At 44.0% G+C, this 21,776-nt stretch overlaps 1 pseudogene; it reads left to right on the plus strand.

Annotated features, from left to right (window-relative positions):
- Positions 1–471: 471 nt before the first annotated feature.
- On the plus strand, positions 472–1,190 carry LOC139809459 (uncharacterized; annotated as a pseudogene).
- The last annotated feature ends 20,586 nt before the right edge of the window (positions 1,191–21,776 follow it).

The following is a 21,776-nucleotide window of genomic DNA, read 5'->3' on the forward strand; positions in this document are numbered from 1 at the left end:
TTTTCTCAATGAAAGAAGCCGCGCAAGAAGAGAAAATACTATCAGTCAAAAAAGGTGAAAATCGAGAAATAACAGTTTCGGGCGATGGATCCTGGCATCGTCGCGGTTTTTTGTCGCTATTCGGCATTGTTTCACTAATCGGTTAGTTTACTGGCAAAGTTGTTGATGTAAATGTTAAAAGCAAGTTTTGCAAAGGTTGCTCATATTGAAAAACAAAAAAAATACATTTGAATATATAAATTGAAAAGAATCGCACAAGGACGAGTGCAAAGCTAATCATGAGGGGTCTGCGGGGAAAATGGAGGTGGACGCTGCGACCGAAATGTTTGCTCGAGCTAACGAAGTAAATGATGTTAGTTATATCAATTATGTGGGAGATGGTGACAGTAAAACTTTTATAAAGCTATCTTAGAGCAAAATCCGACCGTTAAAAAGAAGGAGTGTATTGATCATGTGCAGAAAAGCATAGGCACGAGACTAAGAAATTTAGTAAAAAAAAACGAAAGGGCTAAGTGGCAAAGGAAAGTTAACAGGTAAATTAATCGATGAGTTAGCGATTTATTATGGACTTGCAATTAGACGGCACTGTAACTCTTTAGAAAATATGAAGAAAGCCATTTGGGCCACACTGTACCACAAAATTTCGACCGACGAAAAGCCGCAGCATCATTTGTGCCCAGAAGGCCCAAATTCATGGTGCTCTTGGCAAGTACAAAAAGTAATTGGAGACAAAAAAAATTTTAAGCACAATCCTGCCATGCCAATAAAAATGTTCAAAGTCATTAAACCAATTTATGAAGAACTAAGCAGCGATGAGCTTTTAACTCGTTGCTTAGGCGGATTCACTCAAAATTCAAACAAAAGCTTTAATTCGCTCGTGTGGTCTATGGCGCCAAAAAGCTTTTTTAGTGGCAAAATCGTGCTTGATACAGCCGTATATCTTGCTGTTTTATATTTTAATGATGGTTTTACCGGAATCATGCAAGTTATGGATCAATTAGGCATAATAATTGGACTCAACTGTTATAACTTCTGCTCCAAAGCCGACGCTACGCGCATCACGCAATCTGAGCGCTCCCTCACCGAAAAGGTTAAAGCTGCCCGCAGAGACAATTTCTGCCAGAAAGGATGAAGAGGAAGATAATCTTAAACTGAAAGGACAATTGTATGGTGCAGGCATCGCAGATTAGAGGTAAAACAAAAATTTCTTCAAAATTCTACTACTTGAAACTTTAAACGCGTTTTTCTCGAAACCATGTTTTTCGAGTTTGCCGTACCGATAGCTCCTTCAATTTTTATCCGATTGCTTTCAAAGAAGGGGTGTCAATAAGGCCGTTTTTTGGACCACGTCAGAATCGCTCAATACTGTGGTATTTTCTTCCTACCGATGTAGCTCACAACCTCCTAGAACCGTTTGCTGTCCGAGCAATTAAAGCCTGAGAACGGGCAACTTGAAATCTCAAAAATCAATGGAATTTTTCACATGGTGGTAGTGCCGGTCTCATTTCAGCATGTCATTGTTGGGAGGGAGGGAGGAAGGGAGGGTGGGAGGTAGAAAGGGGAGGAAGGGAAGGGGAGAAAGAGGGAGGGGAGAGGGGGGAGAGAGAGAGGAAGGGAGGGAGGGAGAGAGAGAGAGAGGGATCGCTCCAAACTGTGGTATTTTCTTCCTACCGATGTAGCTCACAACCTCCTAGAACCGTTTGCTGTCCGAGCAATTAGAGTCTGAGAACGGGCAACTTGAAATCTCAAAAATCAATGGAGTTTTTCACATGGTGGTAGTGCCGGTTTCATTTCAGCATGTCATTGTTGAGCTTCCATCACCATATTTTCTCAAAAACTACTAGAGTATTTACTGCTTTAAATACGAAAGGGAGCTCATCAGACCTTCATGCATTCAAGATAGAATCAAGCCTGGTATTTTGAACGGATTGCCATATTACTGAACAATCATGCAATAGCATCCCTTGCGATGAATTGGACGATACTACTATAAGCCCAAACTTGATTTTAAGGAATTACATCATTTTGCGAATGCAATGTATATTCGAAATCACATACTGTGAAAAAATATTTGAATTCCAAACCTCAGTGAGGAGATGTAAAGAATACCTTCCGGAACGGACTTCTTTTTCATAGAATGCAATGCTCAGCTTCGCGGAGCATTGGTATCATTCAGGTTATTGTGTTCTGCTGCACAGTATGTACAACAAATAATCAATCGTTCCATTTTAATTAACAATTCATGCATTCCCAAAACGAAAACAGTACTGTGCACTATCCACACTTCCAGTAGCTTTGTTCTTTTGTTTTTCTTTCCGTCATTCGTTTGCCTTCACGAAATCAAGACCCAACGCATTAATTCTTCACCTCATTCAATCAATGGTTTCTCATTAACGATAAAAGCAATCCTAGAGCACAATAGTTATTTGTGTAACAAGTGCGGAAAGTTGAGAATTGGATACGAATGCGGAGTGAACGCACGAGCCGAAGGCGAGTGCGATCACCCGCACGAGTGTCCAATTCTCAACCCGCACGTGTTACACACCCTATTTTATATGACAAAGTGCGTGGAAAGTGGCCCATTGCGCGCGCGCGTCATCCGTGCGACGAATGGCCAATTCCGCACACAAGTCGAAACAGTGCGGTAATGTAACATTACCGCACTGTTTCGACGAGTGTATGGAATTGGCCATTTGTCGCACAGATGGCGCGCGCGGAATTGTGCACTCTTCATCTGACCAGCAGCTTAGTTGTTCTGTCTCCTTCCCGGCATTCGTTCCTCTCAACAGATTCAACATCGACTTGGATACACAGTTGTCTTTTTAGCGCGTTTTTGAACTGAAAGCATTGTAGGTGAACTGTCACCACATTATTCTCATCGCACTTATGTTTAAATGAATCGTCTTTATCAACGATCAGCGCATTTTCAGAGCATAAACAGTATTGCGCGCTGATCTTCTTTAGTAGCTTAGTTTCTCGTTTTCACTACTTTTTATCGCTCATTACCATTTTCTTGTTACTGTTACTATTAATATCCATTATCCGACCGCATTATGAGCAATCGTACGAGCAGCACTTCAAGTACTATCAGTACTGAATCTGTTGCTACAACTGATACTCCTCAGTGCTCCAACATTTCAGAATCAAGCAACATCCCTTCTTTGGTGAAAATAAGAGTCAGCATCCAGGGCTGCAGAGTATCCGGGGCGAGATGCATCGTATGTAAGAAGGCTAAGAAACTGACTCGTATCTCTCCTATGGCGAGAACACAAATATTCATAGACACAGGTATAATTATTCCGCCAGATACTCGATGTTGTAGAAGACACTTGGAAAATGGTTTTCTCAGTAAAACAGCAACAAATGATATCGAAGTAAAGTCAAACTATTCGATTCTAGATGATAAAACTCTTTGTGGTTTGTTAGAAAACTTGCGTTCGGTTGCTTCTCGGAAAGGACTCGATTTTGATTATCCACCTGCACTTACTGATGACGATTATTATAATCTGACTGGGTTGAAGATTTATTCGATTCCGTTTTTGCTTCAATCTCTGGTCATATTAGATCTACATCTGGACGTTCTCCTCGGACTTGTCTTGCCTTGCTTTTGACGAAACTACGTACTGGTCTTTCGCTTTCAGTTTTGTCTACCTTATTCGCTTTCCAAAAGAGGAGAGTAGGTAGAGCGATAGCTGCAGCTCGTACTGCTCTCCTTTTAATGTTTGTCCCGAACTTTTTGGGAACAAATCATATCTCTCGAGAAGATTTCATCACAAAGCATACGAGAACCATGGCTAAAACGCTCTTCGCGGGTGGAGAGGATGTCTGTATCCTTGTAGCCGACGGTACGTATATGTATATAGAGAAAAGTTCTAATTACAAGTTTCAGAGACGAACTTTCTCACTCCACAAAGGACGTCCGCTAGTGAAACCCATGATTCTCGTAAGTTCAACAGGATACATCTTAGAAGTTTTCGGACCTTACTTCGCGGATGGTAAAAATAATGATGCAAACATTTTGACCAGCATAATGCGATTTGACGCGAGTAGGCTCCGATCTTGGTTGCAACCTAACGATGTTTTCGTGGTGAACCGTGGTTTCAGAGATTGCCTCGAGATGCTGCAAGATCTAGGTCTCATAACTAAAATGCCCCATTTCCTCCGAGAAGGTTCGCAACATACTACATCTGAGGCCAATGAATCACGCCTCGTGACTAAAATACGCTGGGTGATAGAGGCGGTTAACGGTCTCCTCAAGAAGTGGAAAGCACTAGATCATGTATTCCCAAATTCTCAAGTACCGTATGTGGGAGATTACGTGCGCATTGTATCCGCTCTTTGCAATGCTTTCAGACCACCGAGGATCAGTGACGATCCAAATGATACGACCATTGCCGAGCGTATGTTGCGTCTATCGCAAATGCCGAACCTCCTCCAGGGAAGAGATGAAAGAGAAGGTTGGTCCAGGAAAAGGGTGATGTGGCAACCCGTAGTTGCGAATTCACTCCCTGATTTCCCTCAATTGACCTTAGACGAGTTGGCTCATCTGACCATTGGCTCATATCAATTGAAGCAAGCGCAATCGTATGCAGAGGAGCACACAGCTGGAGATGGGATGTATGAACTGTTCGTCCATAGGCAAGAGAGGAATATCTTACGTCTTCAGATACAGTCGCGCCACACATCATCGAAGGTGTATAACCTGTGGATTGAATATAGTCAAGGAATCAATCCCATCATATCCTGGTACTGTCAATGCAATCAATGCAATACTGTCGGTGCTAGAACCGTTGGTTATTGTGCACATGTGGCATCCGTCCTTTGGTATTTGGGGTATTCAAGACACTCTGAAAGACTTCAAGAACGACCATCCCAATCCTACGCACAATATATCCAAGATGCAGCTGAGAACATTTCAGACTGGTCTGACAATGAGTCAGGTGGAGATGGCGACCAATCTAATTGAAGATTCTCCGGCGCCTACTCCCAATTTTTCAATTACTGACTGTTCACTTCTTCATTGTGAATTCGAAGAGTATTGTAACGGTATTAAAAATAAACGATAATTAAAAATACGGCTAAAAAAATACTGTTATTAAAAATAACGATGTTATTAACAAAAAATATATAAAAAAACAAAAAATATATTAAAAAACAAAAAATATATTAAAAAACAAAAAATATATTTAAAAAAACAAAAAATATATAAAAAACAAAAAATATATAAAAAAACAAAAAATATATAAAAACAACAAAAACAAAAAAGGAGCTACAAAAACTTTCTACGTCCACGTCGTTAGCTCTGGGTAAAGCTAAAGGAAAGTTCCCTTTTTGAATGGGCGAGAGAGGCGGCATTTCCACTTTTTTTTTGCTCGTCAAACGCTCGGACAGCAAACGGTTCTAGGAGGTTCTGAGTTCTGAGCTACATCGGTAGGAAGAAAATACCACAGTTTGGAGCGATCTTTCCCTCTCTCTCTCCCCCCTTTCCCCCTCTCCCCTTTCTCTCCCTCCCTCCCCCTCCCTTCCTTCCCCCTCTACCTCCCACCCTCCCTTCCTCCCTGCCTCTCAACAATGACATGCTGAAATGAGACCAGCACGACCACCATGTGAAAAATTCCATTGATTTTTGAGATTTCATGTTGCCCGTTCTCAGGCTCTAATTGCTCGGACAGCAAACGGTTCTAGGAGGTTGTGAGCTACATCGGTAGGAAGAAAATACCACAGTTTGGAGCGATTCTGGCGATATTGACACCCCTCCTTTAACTGCAGCTTCAAAATAAGATTCTCTAGTGAACATCGTAGGATTTTTTTAATAAATTAAAATTTGCTGATTCTATGGCCGATTTTCAAGCGATTTTTCCACAAAAAAAAGACAAAAATTTAAATCGACCCCATTTTTTTTCAAATCAATTTTCCGAAAAAATCTTACGATGTTCACTAGATTTTGGATCATATTTTCAGAAAATTTTTGGTTTGTTGTTCTAAGTGCAAAATTGCGACCTGTAGTGGTACAGCAAGGGAGGTCAAGAAAAAAAAGGATTGTTTTGCGAGAGCTGCCACGCCGCCATTTTGTTTTTAAAAATCTAAAAAAAATTTTTTTTATGTACCTTAAGACTTGTACTTTCATATGTAAAAACCCGAATATTAATCAATCTTTTCATTTTTTTATAATAAATTCAGAAAAATGACCCTACTTTTAGTGTACACAAGGTGATATTACCGCTTAAGGGGTAAAGCCACTCTAGAATTAAAAAAAAATCGATTTTTTTTGTTAAACGATGCCTTAAGGTCTTAGAAATAAGGTACACTTGGTTTTAAAGCTCGGAAAAATCTCTATTATCCCTTTTTCGTAATCCGTCTGCCGCCGCGTTCACATCTGTAAATGGTGAAACTGAAACTTTAAACGCGTTTTTCTCGAAATCGCTTTTTTAAAGTCGGGCGGAATCAGAACTCGAACACCTTTTATCCGATTGACTTGAAATTTTGAGTGAAACTTTACAATAACATTATCTTTAGAAGTACCTAGGGATTTTGCGATAAGTTGAACAAAACTTTTTTTATAAACAATTTTGTGCGACATTTTTTAGCGAAAAATGAAGCACTTTTTTCCAACATGCACCATTCTTACAAAAAATGATATTTCGCAATTCCCCTAGGTACTTCTATAGAAAAACTTATATATTTTTCAAAAATCTTTAAATTTTTGTTCCAGCTCAGAAATTATAGGAGCTTCGATTCCGCCCGTTAGACGCCTTCCGCAAAAAGACACTTTGGAGCAATGGCTCTGGTGCCGCCATTTTGGCAAAAAATAATTAATAAAATTTTTTTTTATATTTTAATATATAGATAATAAATAGAATTAAACCAATTTTCATTTATGATTATTGTATTTCTGAAAAAAATTATCAAAAATTGGCTTTTTTTTGGGATTCTAGAGTGGCGTTACCCCTTAAAGCTGACTCAACAAATCTGCCTAAGACTGACATATTTATGGTGTTCGAATTTATAAAACAAAGCGACAAGTTCATCGCTGCTGAGGTTAGAAATGCAAAAGCCGCAATGTAAGTCCATTTATTCGTGAATAATAACTGTATGGTTCCTGGTTATTCTCCAAATTAATTAAAAATGATATAAATAATGAACAATTTTTATAGGTCATCACGAGGAATCGTACGGCGGGAGAGGGGGTTCCAAATTGTCCTCGGTTGAGGACTGGTCCGGTGCCTTGTACCCGAGAGTAATTGACACAAAAATATATTACCTAAACCTTAAGATACTAAACACCGAAGTTAAATGACTTTACCCGTTTGTTTTAAGAAGTTAAAAATGATGTACAAAACGTTTCACTTCTTTAATTTGATAAGACGGTAGATGTCAATTTCTTCCACAAAACCTTCAGCTCTCAGATCTATGTCCATTTTAATTCTTTGATCGTCATATTTATGACAACTCTGCAATACGTGATGTAAATCCTCTCGCTCGTAGCCACACTCGCACCTCTCGCTGTCCGTATAACCTTTCCTCTTAAGAGACAAACCAAGATTGAACCAAGATTGAAATGATTAGCTCTCAATCTATTAATTAGGGTAACAAAATACCTTTCCGCATTAACCTTACAGAATCATGGCTTCACCGCCGTGCGGTCATAAAAACGCTCGAAATAAAAAGTGCCCTTGTGCAGTGAGTCACGGATCGACAACTGCGTAGCGTCCCACGTCTCCCTCCTCACATGCCGCAAGAGATCCCCCACCGAAACTTCAATGGAGGGGTCGGCCTCCTCTCCGGCCGCCTCCTTAGCCAATCCATCCGCCATCTCGTTGCCAGTCATACCAACATGAGCGGGAATCCAAACCAGTATAATCCTCTTGCCGCAATCTCTTTCCAAATTATAAATCAATATCCTGGCTTCTGTTTTATATTTATTTTTATGCACATTGAGATGGTTATTTTGTATGGATTTAATGACAGATTGGCAATCGGATAGAATGATAATATTGTTTTTTCTTCTGTTGCATTGGAGCTTCATCAATTGTAGAGCAGCTCGGATGGCAAAGGCCTCAGCGGTGAATGAGGAGCAAGGATACCGAAGGCTCATCTTGTAAGCCAATTCCTGATCGCAAATTACCATTCCAGCTCCCGTAGATCTCAATGTTTCACAATACGATCCGTCCATGTAGATAATTTCAGAATCCGACTTTATGTCATATTGCTCTATGACTTTCCGGATGAGGCTCTGGTCCGAAAATTTTTCTTTCTTTCTCTCCCTGCCGATCGAGAAATTCACGGTGGGCTTGAAAGTGTGTGCGCCAAAGGAGCCACAACAAATTTCAAATCTTCTGGACGGGCCTATGTTCTCCCTGAACAGTCGAGCTTCCCTCCATATCTCCAACAAAAGCGACGGTCTGTAGGTAGGCTGCCTAAATCGAACATAGTTCTCACCATCCAACAAGCGCTGCAGCTTGTTGCACAAACCATTCCGGTTATAAGCAATGGCCTTGTTGACGAAATTTCTGCCGAGCATGGTCGCCCGATCTCTCAAAAGTCTAACCTTGGCCTCGGCGACGATCACGTTGTTAAGCTGTATAACTTAAGCTGTAGCGTAGGATCTCTGGGGAAAAAAACGAAATTCCCATAGTCCGTAATGGACCTGACCAGGCTCTTGTATAACATAAGAGTGGTGGACACTTTACATAGGTACCTTATAATTGAATTGGCACGATTTACCTTTCCCCTTAATTCCTGAACCTGACGGTCGAATCTCAGGCGGTTGTCCAACCATACACCCAGAAATTTGGCAGCGCCACAGTTGAAAACCTCGCAATCTCCTATACGGATGCTGAGATTCCTGTCGACAAACCCGCTCTTGGAGAACTCCACAAGACGGTCTTCTTGGATTCAAGATCCAAACCAATCCTGCGAAGCCGCTCAGCAATGATATTTACTGCCCGCTGAAAAAGAAGTCGATTACGCTGACGATTCGGCCTAGGTATATACAGCCCAATATCGTCCGCGAATTCCACAGGCCCCAAGTTCTCGGGGAGGTCAGCACACAAGCCCTGAGTGAATAGGGAACAGTGCCGGACTTAAAACTGCGCCTTGCGGGAATTCCTTGAAAACGTAACGATCCACAGACTCACGGGCGTTAACCAGTTCACTGGTAAGGACGCATATATGCGCGGAAAAAAAGTGCCACAACTGGTAATGGCGGATATACGCGCACCATGAATATTTTTTCCAATTTTTAACGGATTTGAATATAACTTGGTACACCCATGCTTTTTGGGTCGCTGATTACAAATCTGAAGAATTAGGTCTTACCAGTTTTGGCACAAAACGTTGATTTCGCGTTACCAGTGAACCGGTTAATAATCACAGGCACACAAAAAAAGAAAAGTTGTCTGAACAGAATACTCCACTAGGCTATCTTTATGTATTTTGACGCGCTGAACACAAATCCGTCGTCAGATTAATCCCAGCACGCATGGGTTTCGAGTAAATCACGAAAAATGACTAAAAATCGTGAAAAAGCCGATTAAGGGACATCAGCAATGAAGGAAAAAATTTATTTGGACCGGATCAAGCCTTATTCTCGCGTATTTTGAGGCGCTGAACACGAATCTGGCATTGGTTGAGCTGCCTGACCTCCTCCAATTTGAGTATTTTGAAAAAACGCAGGAGATGATTCAAGCCCTAGTCTGATCAGTTGAAATAATTCCGTTATCTCGAATGAAGAAATGTATACTTTAATCTATTGTTCTGTTTACTATAGTTTATGTTTGTAACAGTAACGTACTCTTTTATTCTCGAACGACCTGTGCAGTGGGTTTCTGACTCTTTTCAAATTACTGTCGCGTTCAGTTACTCTTTTCAGCAACCAACAGTAGTCCGTCATCATGTTAACTCCCATCTGCCCTGGTATCTTCTTTCAATTTCTTTCATATCTTGATGGAAGCGTTCACCCTGCTCCTCACTGTAATCATCTAAGTTTTCAGAAAAATATTCCAGGTGGGAATCCAAGAATTGTAATTTGAGATTCATCAAACACCCCAAGCGCTCGTAATTTTCTACCGCCATTTCTGCTACGATAACATCATAGTTCTGACTCCGGTGGTTTCCCAAACAGTTTTCAGCGACGTTGCGAAAACTCAGCCACGCTGTTCTCTCGGTATTATTACACAATGAAAATAAATACGCAAGTTTTCCAATAGCACACTCAACCACATTGAAAGAAAGTTATGAAAGCGTGCGATACGTTTTGGAGAGAATCAGATATGCAGAGCACAAGTGGCAAGTTTGTGATTATTTCAAAATCATATGTATCATTCTGGGACAGCAATCAGGATTTACAAAATATCCCTGCTTCTTGTGTCTACGGGACAGTAGAGATCGTAAAAATCACTACAAGCAGAAACAATGGCCAACAAGAGTAGTACTCAACCCAGGGAGTCACAATGTCATAAAACAGCCTCTGCTCGATCCCTCGAAAATACTGCTTCCTCCACTTCACATAAAACTTGGTTTGATGAAACAATTTGTCAAGGCTTTGGACAAAAAGGGAGAATGTTTCGAGTACTTAATGCGTCAATTTCCGCAATTGAGTGATGCAAAATTGAAAGAGAGTATTTTCCTCAATGGACCTCAAATCCGTAAAATGTTTCGCGATGAACATTTTATAACAACAATGACAGATATCGAGAAAGCAGCGTGGCTGAGTTTTCGCAACGTCGCTGAAAACTTTTTAGGAAACCACCGGAGTCAGAACTATGATGTTATCGTAGCAGAAATGGCGGTAGAAAATTACGAGCGCTTGGGGTGTTTGATGAATCTCAAATTACATTTCTTGGATTCCCACCTGGAATATTTTTCTGAAAACTTAGGTGATTACAGTGAGGAGGAGGGTGAACGCTTCCATCAAGATATGAAAGGAATTGAAAGAAGATACCAGGACAGATGGGATATTAACATGATGGCGGACTACTGTTGGTTGCTGAAAAGAGTAACTGAACGCGACAGTAGTTTGAAAAGAGTCAGAAACCCACTGCACAGATCATTCGAAAATAAAAAAGTACATTACTGTTACAAACATAAACTATAGTAAATAGAACAATAGATTAAAGTATACATTTCTTCATTCGAAATAACGGAATTATTTCAATTGATCAGACTGGGGCTTGAATCATCTCCTGCGTTTTTTCAAAATACTCAAATTGGAGGGGGTCAGGCAGCTCTACCAATGCCAGATTCGTGTTCAGCGCATCAAAATACGTGAGGATAAGGCTTGATCCGCCAAATAAATTTTTTCCTTCATTGCTGATGTCCCTTAATCGGCCTTTTCACGATTTTTTAAAATCATTTTTTGTGATTTACTCGAAATCCATGCGTGCTGGAATTAATCTGACGACGGATTCGTGTTCAGCACGTCAAAATATATAAAGATAACCTAGTGGAGTATTCTGTTCAGACTACTTTTCTTTTTTTGTGTGCCTGTGTAATGAATCGTACCTTTCTCCGGTATAGCCAGTTGCTAATAAATTTGACTATGCCGGGTAGACAGTTAAGCGCAATCAATTTGTCAAGCATGATGCGGAAATTGACGCAATCATAGGCTGATGAGACGTCAAGAAAGCCCGCAAAGGTGTATTCCCCTATACACGCAGCAGCTCTCCCAGCAAACGCAAAAGGATTAAAAGATATTAAAATTTTTTAATACTTTTGAATCCTTTTTTTGGCGGAATTAGATGAAATTAGATGGGATTCGAAATGAGATGGTCCAATTTCATGGAATCCAAAAAAGAAATTTTCAATTCCATCCAATCCTATGGAATCCGTAAAGGTTATGGAATTGCATGGCATTAGATGGTTTAGGAAACCATCGCGCCTCCGTTGGGCGACCAAGCGTTGTTTGTCGGTGAGCTTTTGTGTATGCCTAAGGGCATTACACGCACTACTGCCGACGGGCAATTAGCCCGAAAATGAGATTTGTAAGATCTGTCAGGCCCCGTAGGGGGTTCCTTTACATAGCGGTCAAGACGAAACTTTGAACTCAAGAAGATGCCCCGGCGATGCGACGCCTAGCGGCGTCGACGCAAACTGCCGGTAATGCAGATACCGCGCGGGCGTGTACTATATGGTGGCGCGTACCGCCACAAAGTTCAACACGGACACTTTTCAATCCCTATCCTGGCATTCAATGGTATTCATTTTATTGTCAGAATAGACGTAATTCAATGGAATTAAATACGGAAATTTTTAATTCCTAGTTTGGCATTCAATGGTATTCATTTCGTTAACGGAATCAATGGTATTCAATGGAATTCATTACGAAACTTTCCAATCCCTAACCTGGCATTCAGTGGTATTCATTTCGTTAACGGAATCAATGGTATTCAATGGAATTCATCACGAAACTTTCCAATCCCTAACCTGGCATTCAGTGGTATAATATTTTTGTGTCGGAATTAGATAGGATTCAAAAAAGACAAATTTTTTCCAAAATAAGGAATTTCATGATATTGAAATGTTCGCGAAATCGCTGTTAATCCCGGCGATGGAAGCGGGATGAGAAGGACGCGCGTGGAAAGGTGTTAACTGAATATGCACTTTATTTTTTGTGTAACTCAGACCACAGTCTGAGCCGTCTTTAATGTATCGAGATTGTTACAGTCTGACCTGAGAATCGATGAGCGGTGTACAAATGAGACGTCTTTATCTAATCGTTGAAGTCGAGCGACAATTATATGAATTGCCCTTCTAGTGTGGTGAGTCGCCCGTGAGCCGGTGAGACACGTGGCGGTCGGCACTCGCGCACGTGTGAGCTTGAGTCGTCTTGGTGAGGCACCAGAGTTGATGAGCAGTCTATATTACAATCTAAAAGAGAAGTCTAAGCAGCGTGGGCACTGCGATGTACACGATTAACCAAAGTCACTAATCGAAACGTATAGAGCACACGTTATGCGTCTAGTCACCGCGCGGCCATATGCACAATTGCCTCGATCGCGAGGAAGACGGTGGCGATGAGCGCGCCCGTGCGGGCGCAAGCTGCCGCGATGATCGAGCGTCGTTACCCGATCGATGCTGCCATCTGATCGGACGGCGCAGCGGTAACTGAATCTCAAACATTCCGCCCGCCATCAGCAATCTTGTTGATGATTCCTTACTCTTGATCCGTTAGCTGGTTGATGGGTAATATGGCAAGCTTGGCGCTTGGCCGAGTAAGCGTCGTGGTGGCCGTCTTGAGGGTAACCACCCTGGTGAGTCCGTCCTTGCCGGGGTGCAAAGCTGTTACTCTGGCGAGTGGCCATTTGCACGGTGGAGATCGTTCGTCGGTGAGCAGCACGATGGAACCCATCTTGATGTTGTTGTTAGGATGATGCCACTTCGATATCGCCTGCTGGCGTTGCAGATAATGAGCCGACCATTGTGCCCAAAAATGTTGAACACGCTGCTGGATGAGCTGCCATCGAGATAGTCGTGAGGTTGTTAGGTCAATCAGAGATGGCTCGGGTATGGTAGTGAGTGGACCTCCAATGAGGAAATGACCTGGTGTGAGCGCTGAGACGTCTTCCGGGTCGTCACTCAGCGGTTCTAAAGGCCGCGAGTTGAGAATGGCCTCGATTTGCGTAAGCAACGTCGTGAGTTCTTCCGTCGTGAGTAGAGTCTCCCCGATAGTCCGTCTCAGATGAAACTTGACGGATTTCACCACCGCCTCCCACTTGCCCCCCATGTGTGGAGCGCCTGGTGGGTTGAACTCCCATCTGGTGCAATCCTGGTGTAGAATTTGAGCGATCCGTTGATGTTCTTGTGAGCTCTGGATGAACATTTTCTTGAGCGCGGCGTCTGCTCCAATGAATGTTGTCCCACAATCCGAGTATATGGTCTGAGCAATTCCCCTCCTGGCTGCGAATCTTCGGAAGGCTGCTATGAATCCTTCCAATGAGTAGTCACTGACTACTTCGAGGTGAATTGCGGAGGTGGAGAAGCAGACGAACACACAGATTCATCCTTTGTATGTTTTCGCACCTCGTCCTTTCCATGTTTTGATGGTGAGCGGTCCGGCATAGTCAACTCCTGTGTGAGTAAACGGACGTGACGGCGTAACCCGAGAGAGAGGTAGTTGGCCCATCAGTTGATGAGCACGAATCCCCCTCTGTCGAGCACACACGACACACCGCAAAATATGCGACTTCACCGGAGCCCGTCCGCCGATAATCCAGTAACTTTGCCTAATATGAGCCAATGTCAATTGAGTTCCTCCATGCAGGGTACGCAGATGGGCGTGTGAAATGATCAAGGTTGAGAGCCGGGAGTGGCGAGGCGAAATAACCTGATGTTTGCTGTCTTGAGCGAGTGCTGATTGGTTGAGGCGGCCGCCAACTCGGATAATCCCTTGAGCGTCTAGATACGCAGTCAATCGGCTGAATGCGTGAGCAGTTGGTAGTCTCGAGTTGGCCATGAGCATCTTGATCTCGTGCGTGAAGTATGCCGCTTGAGTAGCCTTAATCCAGAAAAATCTGGCCTCCTCCAAAGCTGAGTGTAAGTCGAGTGGCCTGCGTCGGCGCTTTTCCAGAAGCGATATGAACCTGAAACAAAGAGCTGTTATTTTCAATAACTTGTTGAGTGTTGAGTACCTATATATCAGGTCCCAGTGATAATCCGGTTGAGATGCGGCCGCATGTAGCGCAATGCCAGGACGAGCCTCATGCGTGCTCAACTCGTCCGAAAGCGCGGGTTGAGATGGCCAAGCTTCTGGGGTGAGTATCCACGGTGGTCCCGTCCACCATAATGAGTGGCTTTGGAGTTGAGCAGTGTTTAATCCTCGTGAGGCGCAGTCGGCTGGGTTGGACGTACCTGGTACGTATTTCCAATGTGCGTTCGCGGTGAGCTCTTGAATTTGAGAGACCCGATTTCTCACGAAATCTTTCCAGCGCGATGCATGAGATTTGATCCACGTGAGTGTCACAACAGAGTCCGTCCACAGGTGAGTTGCTGTGACGTTCAACTTCAATGTGGCTTGAACGTATTGCATGAGTCTTGAGAGCAGCAGAGCTGCGGTGAGTTCAAGTCTCGGGATGGTGAGGCGCTTGAGCGGTGCTACCTTTGTTTTGGAGCACACCAATGAGATCGTGGTACCAGTTGAGCCGTGGACGGTGATAAATACGACTGCAGCCATTGCCAGTTGAGAAGCATCAGAAAAGCCGTGAAATTCCACTGTCGATGTACTCCATGTGTTATACCACCGAGGTATTGAGATCTTGCGCAAGCTGGTGAGTTCCTTTCTGATGATGAGCCACCGTGATGAGAGCTGGGATGGCAGTGGTTCATCCCATTGGAGCTTGTGAAGCCAAAGCTCCTGCAAGAGCATCTTCGCCTTGATCACGACTGGTGATGCAAAGCCTAGTGGATCGAATATCTGAGCCACTTCAGACAAAACGAGGCGTTTGGTGAGATGATCGGTATGCGACGAGATCCGTGTTGCGAATGCGAATGAATCTTCTTGAGGAAGCCATCGTAATCCGAGTATCTTGGTTGCGCAATCGTCGAATGTAATTTGTGAGCCCTGGTCTTTCTCTGCTTGAACAGCAGTGAGCACGTCTGGATGAGTCGCGTGCCACTTGGCCAATGGAAAGCCGCCCGCCATGCACAAGTTCTTCAGCTGCAATGCAATTTTGATTAACTGTTGGACAGTGTCAGCGCCTCCAAAGCTATCGTCGACGTATCGACCTTGAAGGATGGACGGCACTGCAAGAGGAAAATTATGGCCTTCGTCCTTCACCAGTTGCAGCAGCGTTCGTACTGCCAAGAACGGGGCAGCCTTGGTGCCATACGTGACCGTGGTTAGATAATATGCCACTTCGTTGAGCAGTTCGTCGAGCCAGAGAATCCGTTGTAAATTCCAGTCATCATCATGCACGTTGATCTGTCTATACATCTTGGTGATGTCCGTGGCAACTAGGTGTCGAAATTGTCGAATCCAGAGCAAGACATCGGTGACGTCTAAGTGCAACTTGGCTCCTGTGTGCATGATATCATTAAGTGAGCGGCCAGATGTGGATGCGCTCGAGCCATTGAATACCACTCGTAATTTCGTGGTTGCACTGTCTGGTTTGAGCACTCCGTGATGTGGCAAATAATATTGCGTTTGCTGACTGGAGACGGGTGAAGCCTTCTTCATGTGGTTGAGATCTCGATATTCTGTCATGAATTGATGATACAGGCGTCGGTAGTTGTCATCTCGGGAGAATCTCCGTTGTAAACTTTGCAAGCATCGATGCGCAGTGAGATACGAGTCGCCAAGAGTATCAGGTGATGATTTTAGTGGGAGTCGAACTGTGTATCGACCTGTTGAATCCCGTGAGACAGTACTCTTGAAATGTTCTTCACATCTTTGCTCGTCAGGAGTAAGCTCAGGATTGTTGCTCGCAGGCACTTCTTCCTGTGTCCAAAATCTCGACAGTAACTCATAAAGAGCATCTTCCCTCTCCTGAATCGATGCATGATGCACTGCAGTAGATGCTGATGATGATGTGTCGACAGGTCCGAGAACGAGCCATCCAAAAATTGAGAGCTGCGCAATTGGCATCAATGTGTCTTGCTTGATAATGTTGGGCTTGATGATCTGCCCATATGAGTCAGCTCCAATAATGATATCCACTGGCCGTGGTGTCAGAAAATCTGGGTCAGCCAAGGCTAACTTGGAGAGATGCGGCCATTCCTGTGGTGCAGCGTTGAATGATGGCAGTATGTTTGTTAACGTCTGCAAAATGTGAGCTTGAATGATGACGTCTGATCGTGAGCGAAGTGAGCGGAGCTTGAGGAGTGCAACTCCTCGAGTTTGCGTGGCCTTTCTGCCACCAATTCCGGTGATGAGAATGACAGAATGATGACGAGGAATGTTGAGCTGGCGGATGAGCGATTCTGAGACAAAGGTAAGTTCAGAACCTGTATCGATGAGAAGCCGTACGTGCTGAGTATTAACCGATGAGCTGATCTGAGCCAGGGCCGTAGCGAGTAACGTTGAGTATGATGAGCGAGCCAAAGATGAGCGTGCGACGATTGCACCGTTGTCCTATTGAGGTGCTGAGACTGAGCTGGTGGTTGGCTTCGAGGATGAGTCGCCCTGATGTGCCTCATGCAGCATCGTATGATGTCGGTGGGTGCACTTCTTGCACCCCCGTGAGCTCTTGCATGAGCGAACGTTGTGACGGCCGAGGCAGTTGAAGCACAGCCTCCGTGAGATGGCTAGCTTCTGTCGATCGCCCGGTGAGAGTTCTCTGAACTTCGGGCACGTCACCACGAAGTGCGTGCCGTTACAGCAGTCGCACGGGTACTCCGTTGAGCCGTCTGATGTGTTGGTGCGTGCCGGTTGAGCTGCCGCATGATGAACCGTCGAGGAGCGCCGCGTTGCTGGAGCAGTCCCTGCCGAGCTTGCTGAGCTGGCCGTTGACTCGACTCTCTCGAGTGCCCTAGCTCGCGTTGTGAGGAATTGCTCGAGTTTCTCAAATCGCGGGTACTCGCGCGCGACGCCCAACGACGTCTCCCACTGCTCTTTGGTTTGGCGATCCAGCTGCCTGGACAACTGATACACCAAGACGCAATCGCCCAGATCCTGCGAGACGCCCAAGGATTGTAGGCCTTTGATGGCCTCCTTGAACGTGTTGAGCAGCTTGTCCAGTGCCTTGGCGTTCTTTTGCACCGGTGTTGAGCTGGCGAAGAGCTGGTCCAGATATGATTGAATGAGCAGCCGCTTGTTCTCGTAGCGATCGACGAGCATTTCCCATGATGGTTTGAGCGAGTCGCCGGTGAGCGGAAAACCGGAAATGAGCTGAGCCGGTGGGCCTTCCAGTGAGAGCCGCAGATAGTGGAGTTTCTCCACGTCGGTGAACCGTTGGCTGTCATAAATCACCGCCTTGAAGAGATCGCGATACGTAGGCCATGCCTCGTACACACCCTTGAAGGACGGGATGCTAATATCCGGCAATCTCTGCTGAGATTGTGAGGGCTGAGCCGCTACAGGAGCCGTCGTCGGAGCGATCTTTTCCGCCAACGCGCCCTTGAGCTTTGCCAGAGCGCGACGAGCCGTCATGCACTCCTCCGCCTCCACGGCGAAGGCGTCGTTGGAGAAATATTCATGTTCGATGAGCGCCGCCGGCCATGAGACCTCGAAGTATGCGTGTTCCTTGAGGAACGCTTTGTGCACCTCCTCGAGTTGAATCGAGATCTGTAAAACCTCATCTACAGACGTGTCCTCTACCGACGATGGTAACGTCGCGCCGATTTTCCGCACTGTCGCGATGCGGTTCATTTGAGTCCTCACTTTTAAGGTGAGTTCAGCAGACAAACGCACCGGTGAGGCATTGCGATCTGAAGTGCGCTTGTCGTCCGGCAGCACGAGCAATGGCGGGGTCTTGCCGCCCGTCGCGGCTTTGGCGGGATCCGGCATGATGAGACGTCAATGAGCTGTGCTCGATGAGAGACCTGAGAATCGTCGAGACACGTATGAGAAACACTGCAAGAGGCGAGAACGTTCGAGAAACGCGTTAGGACAACACTACGCGAATCGAGAGTCTACAATGTCATATATTGAGCACGCGAAAATGTCTGTTTACACTCGCGGGAGCGCGTGAACATGTTTTCGTAACACTCGCGAGCGCGCGTGAGAATGTCTGTCCTTCACTCGCGAAAGCGCGCGATAATGTCTACGTGGCATGTCGTGAAGGGCATGCTCTATTCACATGATCTGAGTCTGAGTTACACATTTTAATTTCCACGCATCCGGCTCGAAGGACCAAATGTTCGCGAAATCGCTGTTAATCCCGGCGATGGAAGCGGGATGAGAAGGACGCGCGTGGAAAGGTGTTAACTGAATATGCACTTTATTTTTTGTGTAACTCAGACCACAGTCTGAGCCGTCTTTAATGTATCGAGATTGTTACAGTCTGACCTGAGAATCGATGAGCGGTGTACAAATGAGACGTCTTTATCTAATCGTTGAAGTCGAGCGACAATTATATGAATTGCCCTTCTAGTGTGGTGAGTCGCCCGTGAGCCGGTGAGACACGTGGCGGTCGGCACTCGCGCACGTGAGCTTGAGTCGTCTTGGTGAGGCACCAGAGTTGATGAGCAGTCTATATTACAATCTAAAAGAGAAGTCTAAGCAGCGTGGGCACTGCGATGTACACGATTAACCAAAGTCACTAATCGAAACGTATAGAGCACACGTTATGCGTCTAGTCACCGCGCGGCCATATGCACAATTGCCTCGATCGCGAGGAAGACGGTGGCGATGAGCGCGCCCGTGCGGGCGCAAGCTGCCGCGATGATCGAGCGTCGTTACCCGATCGATGCTGCCATCTGATCGGACGGCGCAGCGGTAACTGAATCTCAAACATGAAACTATTTCAATCCCTTTTTTGAACAGAATGGAATTCGGAAGTCCTTAATTGAATTCCTGGCAATCCCGTTTTAATTTTTTTCAATCTTTTTTCGTTTGCTGGGCTAATATCGGACACAATCCTGACCAAGTTATCAGCGCAGGATCTCCTCCAGCGAAAACCGCTTTGGGACAGACTAAATTTCTCCTCTCACTCAGCCCACCAGATCAACCTTTCATTTTTCATAAAGGGGCGTAACAACCGCCGTATCAGCCGTAACAATGATATGGGGCCCCTGGGCTACAGGGGCCCCGACGTGTGTATGCAAAAATTCGTAAAATGTTATCCACAATCTCATTCAAACTCTTAGGCCGTACGCTAAACTTCCCGGGAAAAAAAAATCATATCTGATCATACAAGATCATATATGGATTCACATACATGATCATACATGAGTTTTGGCCATGTCCGCACAGTCATGATCGTATATAAACAGATATAATCATGTATGAACATATATAATCACTTGTGCGTAGTTCTTTTATGTATGTATTCCACCGAACAATTTTCGCAAAGTTTTGTGATTGTTTTGTGATTGTTTTCTTAATTTATATTTTTTTATATACAATATAAATTTTATTTTTAAAAGCTGGATTAAATTGCAATTAATAAAAAATTAACTTTAAGAAGGAAACGGGCGCCCAAAAGTTGGCAACACTGGACGTCTCAGATTTCCCGCGACGCGCGTTAGCAGACATCAGTCATTACGGGATTTCCCCTGTTCAGGTGAATGAGGACAATTTATACGCGTTTATTTCAATCTGTACACGCGATTTATAACGTTCAAACGTTGTAAATCTTGTGATTATTTGTTCGTTAATATGCTGAAAAAATGAAGAAATTTTGGGCAATTTCTTTATAACTTTCTCCAATTATTTATTAACTTATAAGTTTAATTGTGAAAAAAATGAGTGAAAGAAAAAGAGATTACCCCAGTGGAGCTATGAAAAGAAAAAATAAACAAAAAAAGGAAAAAGTTATAAAGAAATTGCCCAAAATTTCTTCATTTTTTCAGCAATCAGATTCTGTGAGCGATTTAGATTGCAATGGTAAGTTGGTAAGTACTATAAGTACCTATCTACACCGAGAAAATAATCGGTATAATTGTGAGAGCCATACAGATTGCTGAGACTGCAAACAGTTTTGTTCTAATATATACCATAGTATAATAAGAACCATGATATAAAGTCAACTAAACCAACCTAACCTAAAACACGACGCCGGGTATCTTATCCCTTAGGGCCAATTTCACCAACCACAGTTAGCTTAACCGTCGGTTAAAGTTAACAGGGCGGCCAACTTGTCATACTACCTCATGATACTTAACCTCAGATTTCAGTTCAGTGGGTTATCATCTCACCCGAGGACGCTTGAAAGATCCCCCTTCAGTGGGTTATCAGCTAAATACACACCGGAAAAAGTTAAAAGTTTTATTATATAAATATCAAAAAATAGTTTTATGATATTGTTAGAAAAAATAGAAAACAAAATTCGCCAAACATAAAATAAATGACATTAATAACTTTTATTTTTTACAGAATAAAAAAGATGCAACGTCAAAAAAATTTTAGTGACGCAGAAAAGAAAAGTTTAATAAACTTAATATTTTTACAACGCGATGTAATAGAGAATAAAGAAAGTGACCGTTTAATAATGGTAAAAAAAGATAAAGCATGGGCTGATATTACTGCACAGTATAATGTAAATGCAACAATTCCTCGATCAGAAAAATCTTTACGTAACTGTTGGGATAACATGAAGAAAGCAGCAAGGAAGTATTGTGCAGCTATAAAACGTGAAAGTTATAAGACAGGTATTAATTTTTTTAAGAATATGATGAAATATTATCGATATGCGCATCAGCGCTAATTATTGAGTCAATGTATTTATTAAATACATGTTTGTAACAATCGCGTTTTCTCGTTCGGAATTCGCTCGCCAGGCCAGAGTGAGAAAACGTGGAGACACTGGTTGGTTTCACAAAATATTCTTTATTCTTACTAGCTATTTAATACAGAGATGATGGAGGGCGTCCGTGTAGGTGCGTGTATGTGTGTGTCGCTCCGCTGAGCCGCTGTGTACGTGGAATGGTCGATGCGTGGTCAGATCCGCGGACGAGTACGGAGGCGCGCGGTTGCCTTGAGTAGACGAGTTCACAATTGGCAGAGACGGATTCGCGGACAAGCACGGAGGCCCGGTGGCCTCACGGATTCGCGGACGGAGGCGCGGCTTATATCTATCAGGTAGGACGGTCAGGAGCTCAGTTGGGGGCGCCCGACTGCGGCCCGTACACCGGGGGCACCCGGCTCGAAGACGGGAGCACCCGTCTTCTGTACGGCGGAAGGG

This window comes from Temnothorax longispinosus, chromosome 3 (genome assembly GCF_030848805.1).
Source record: "Temnothorax longispinosus isolate EJ_2023e chromosome 3, Tlon_JGU_v1, whole genome shotgun sequence".
Lineage (NCBI taxonomy): Eukaryota > Metazoa > Arthropoda > Insecta > Hymenoptera > Formicidae > Temnothorax > Temnothorax longispinosus.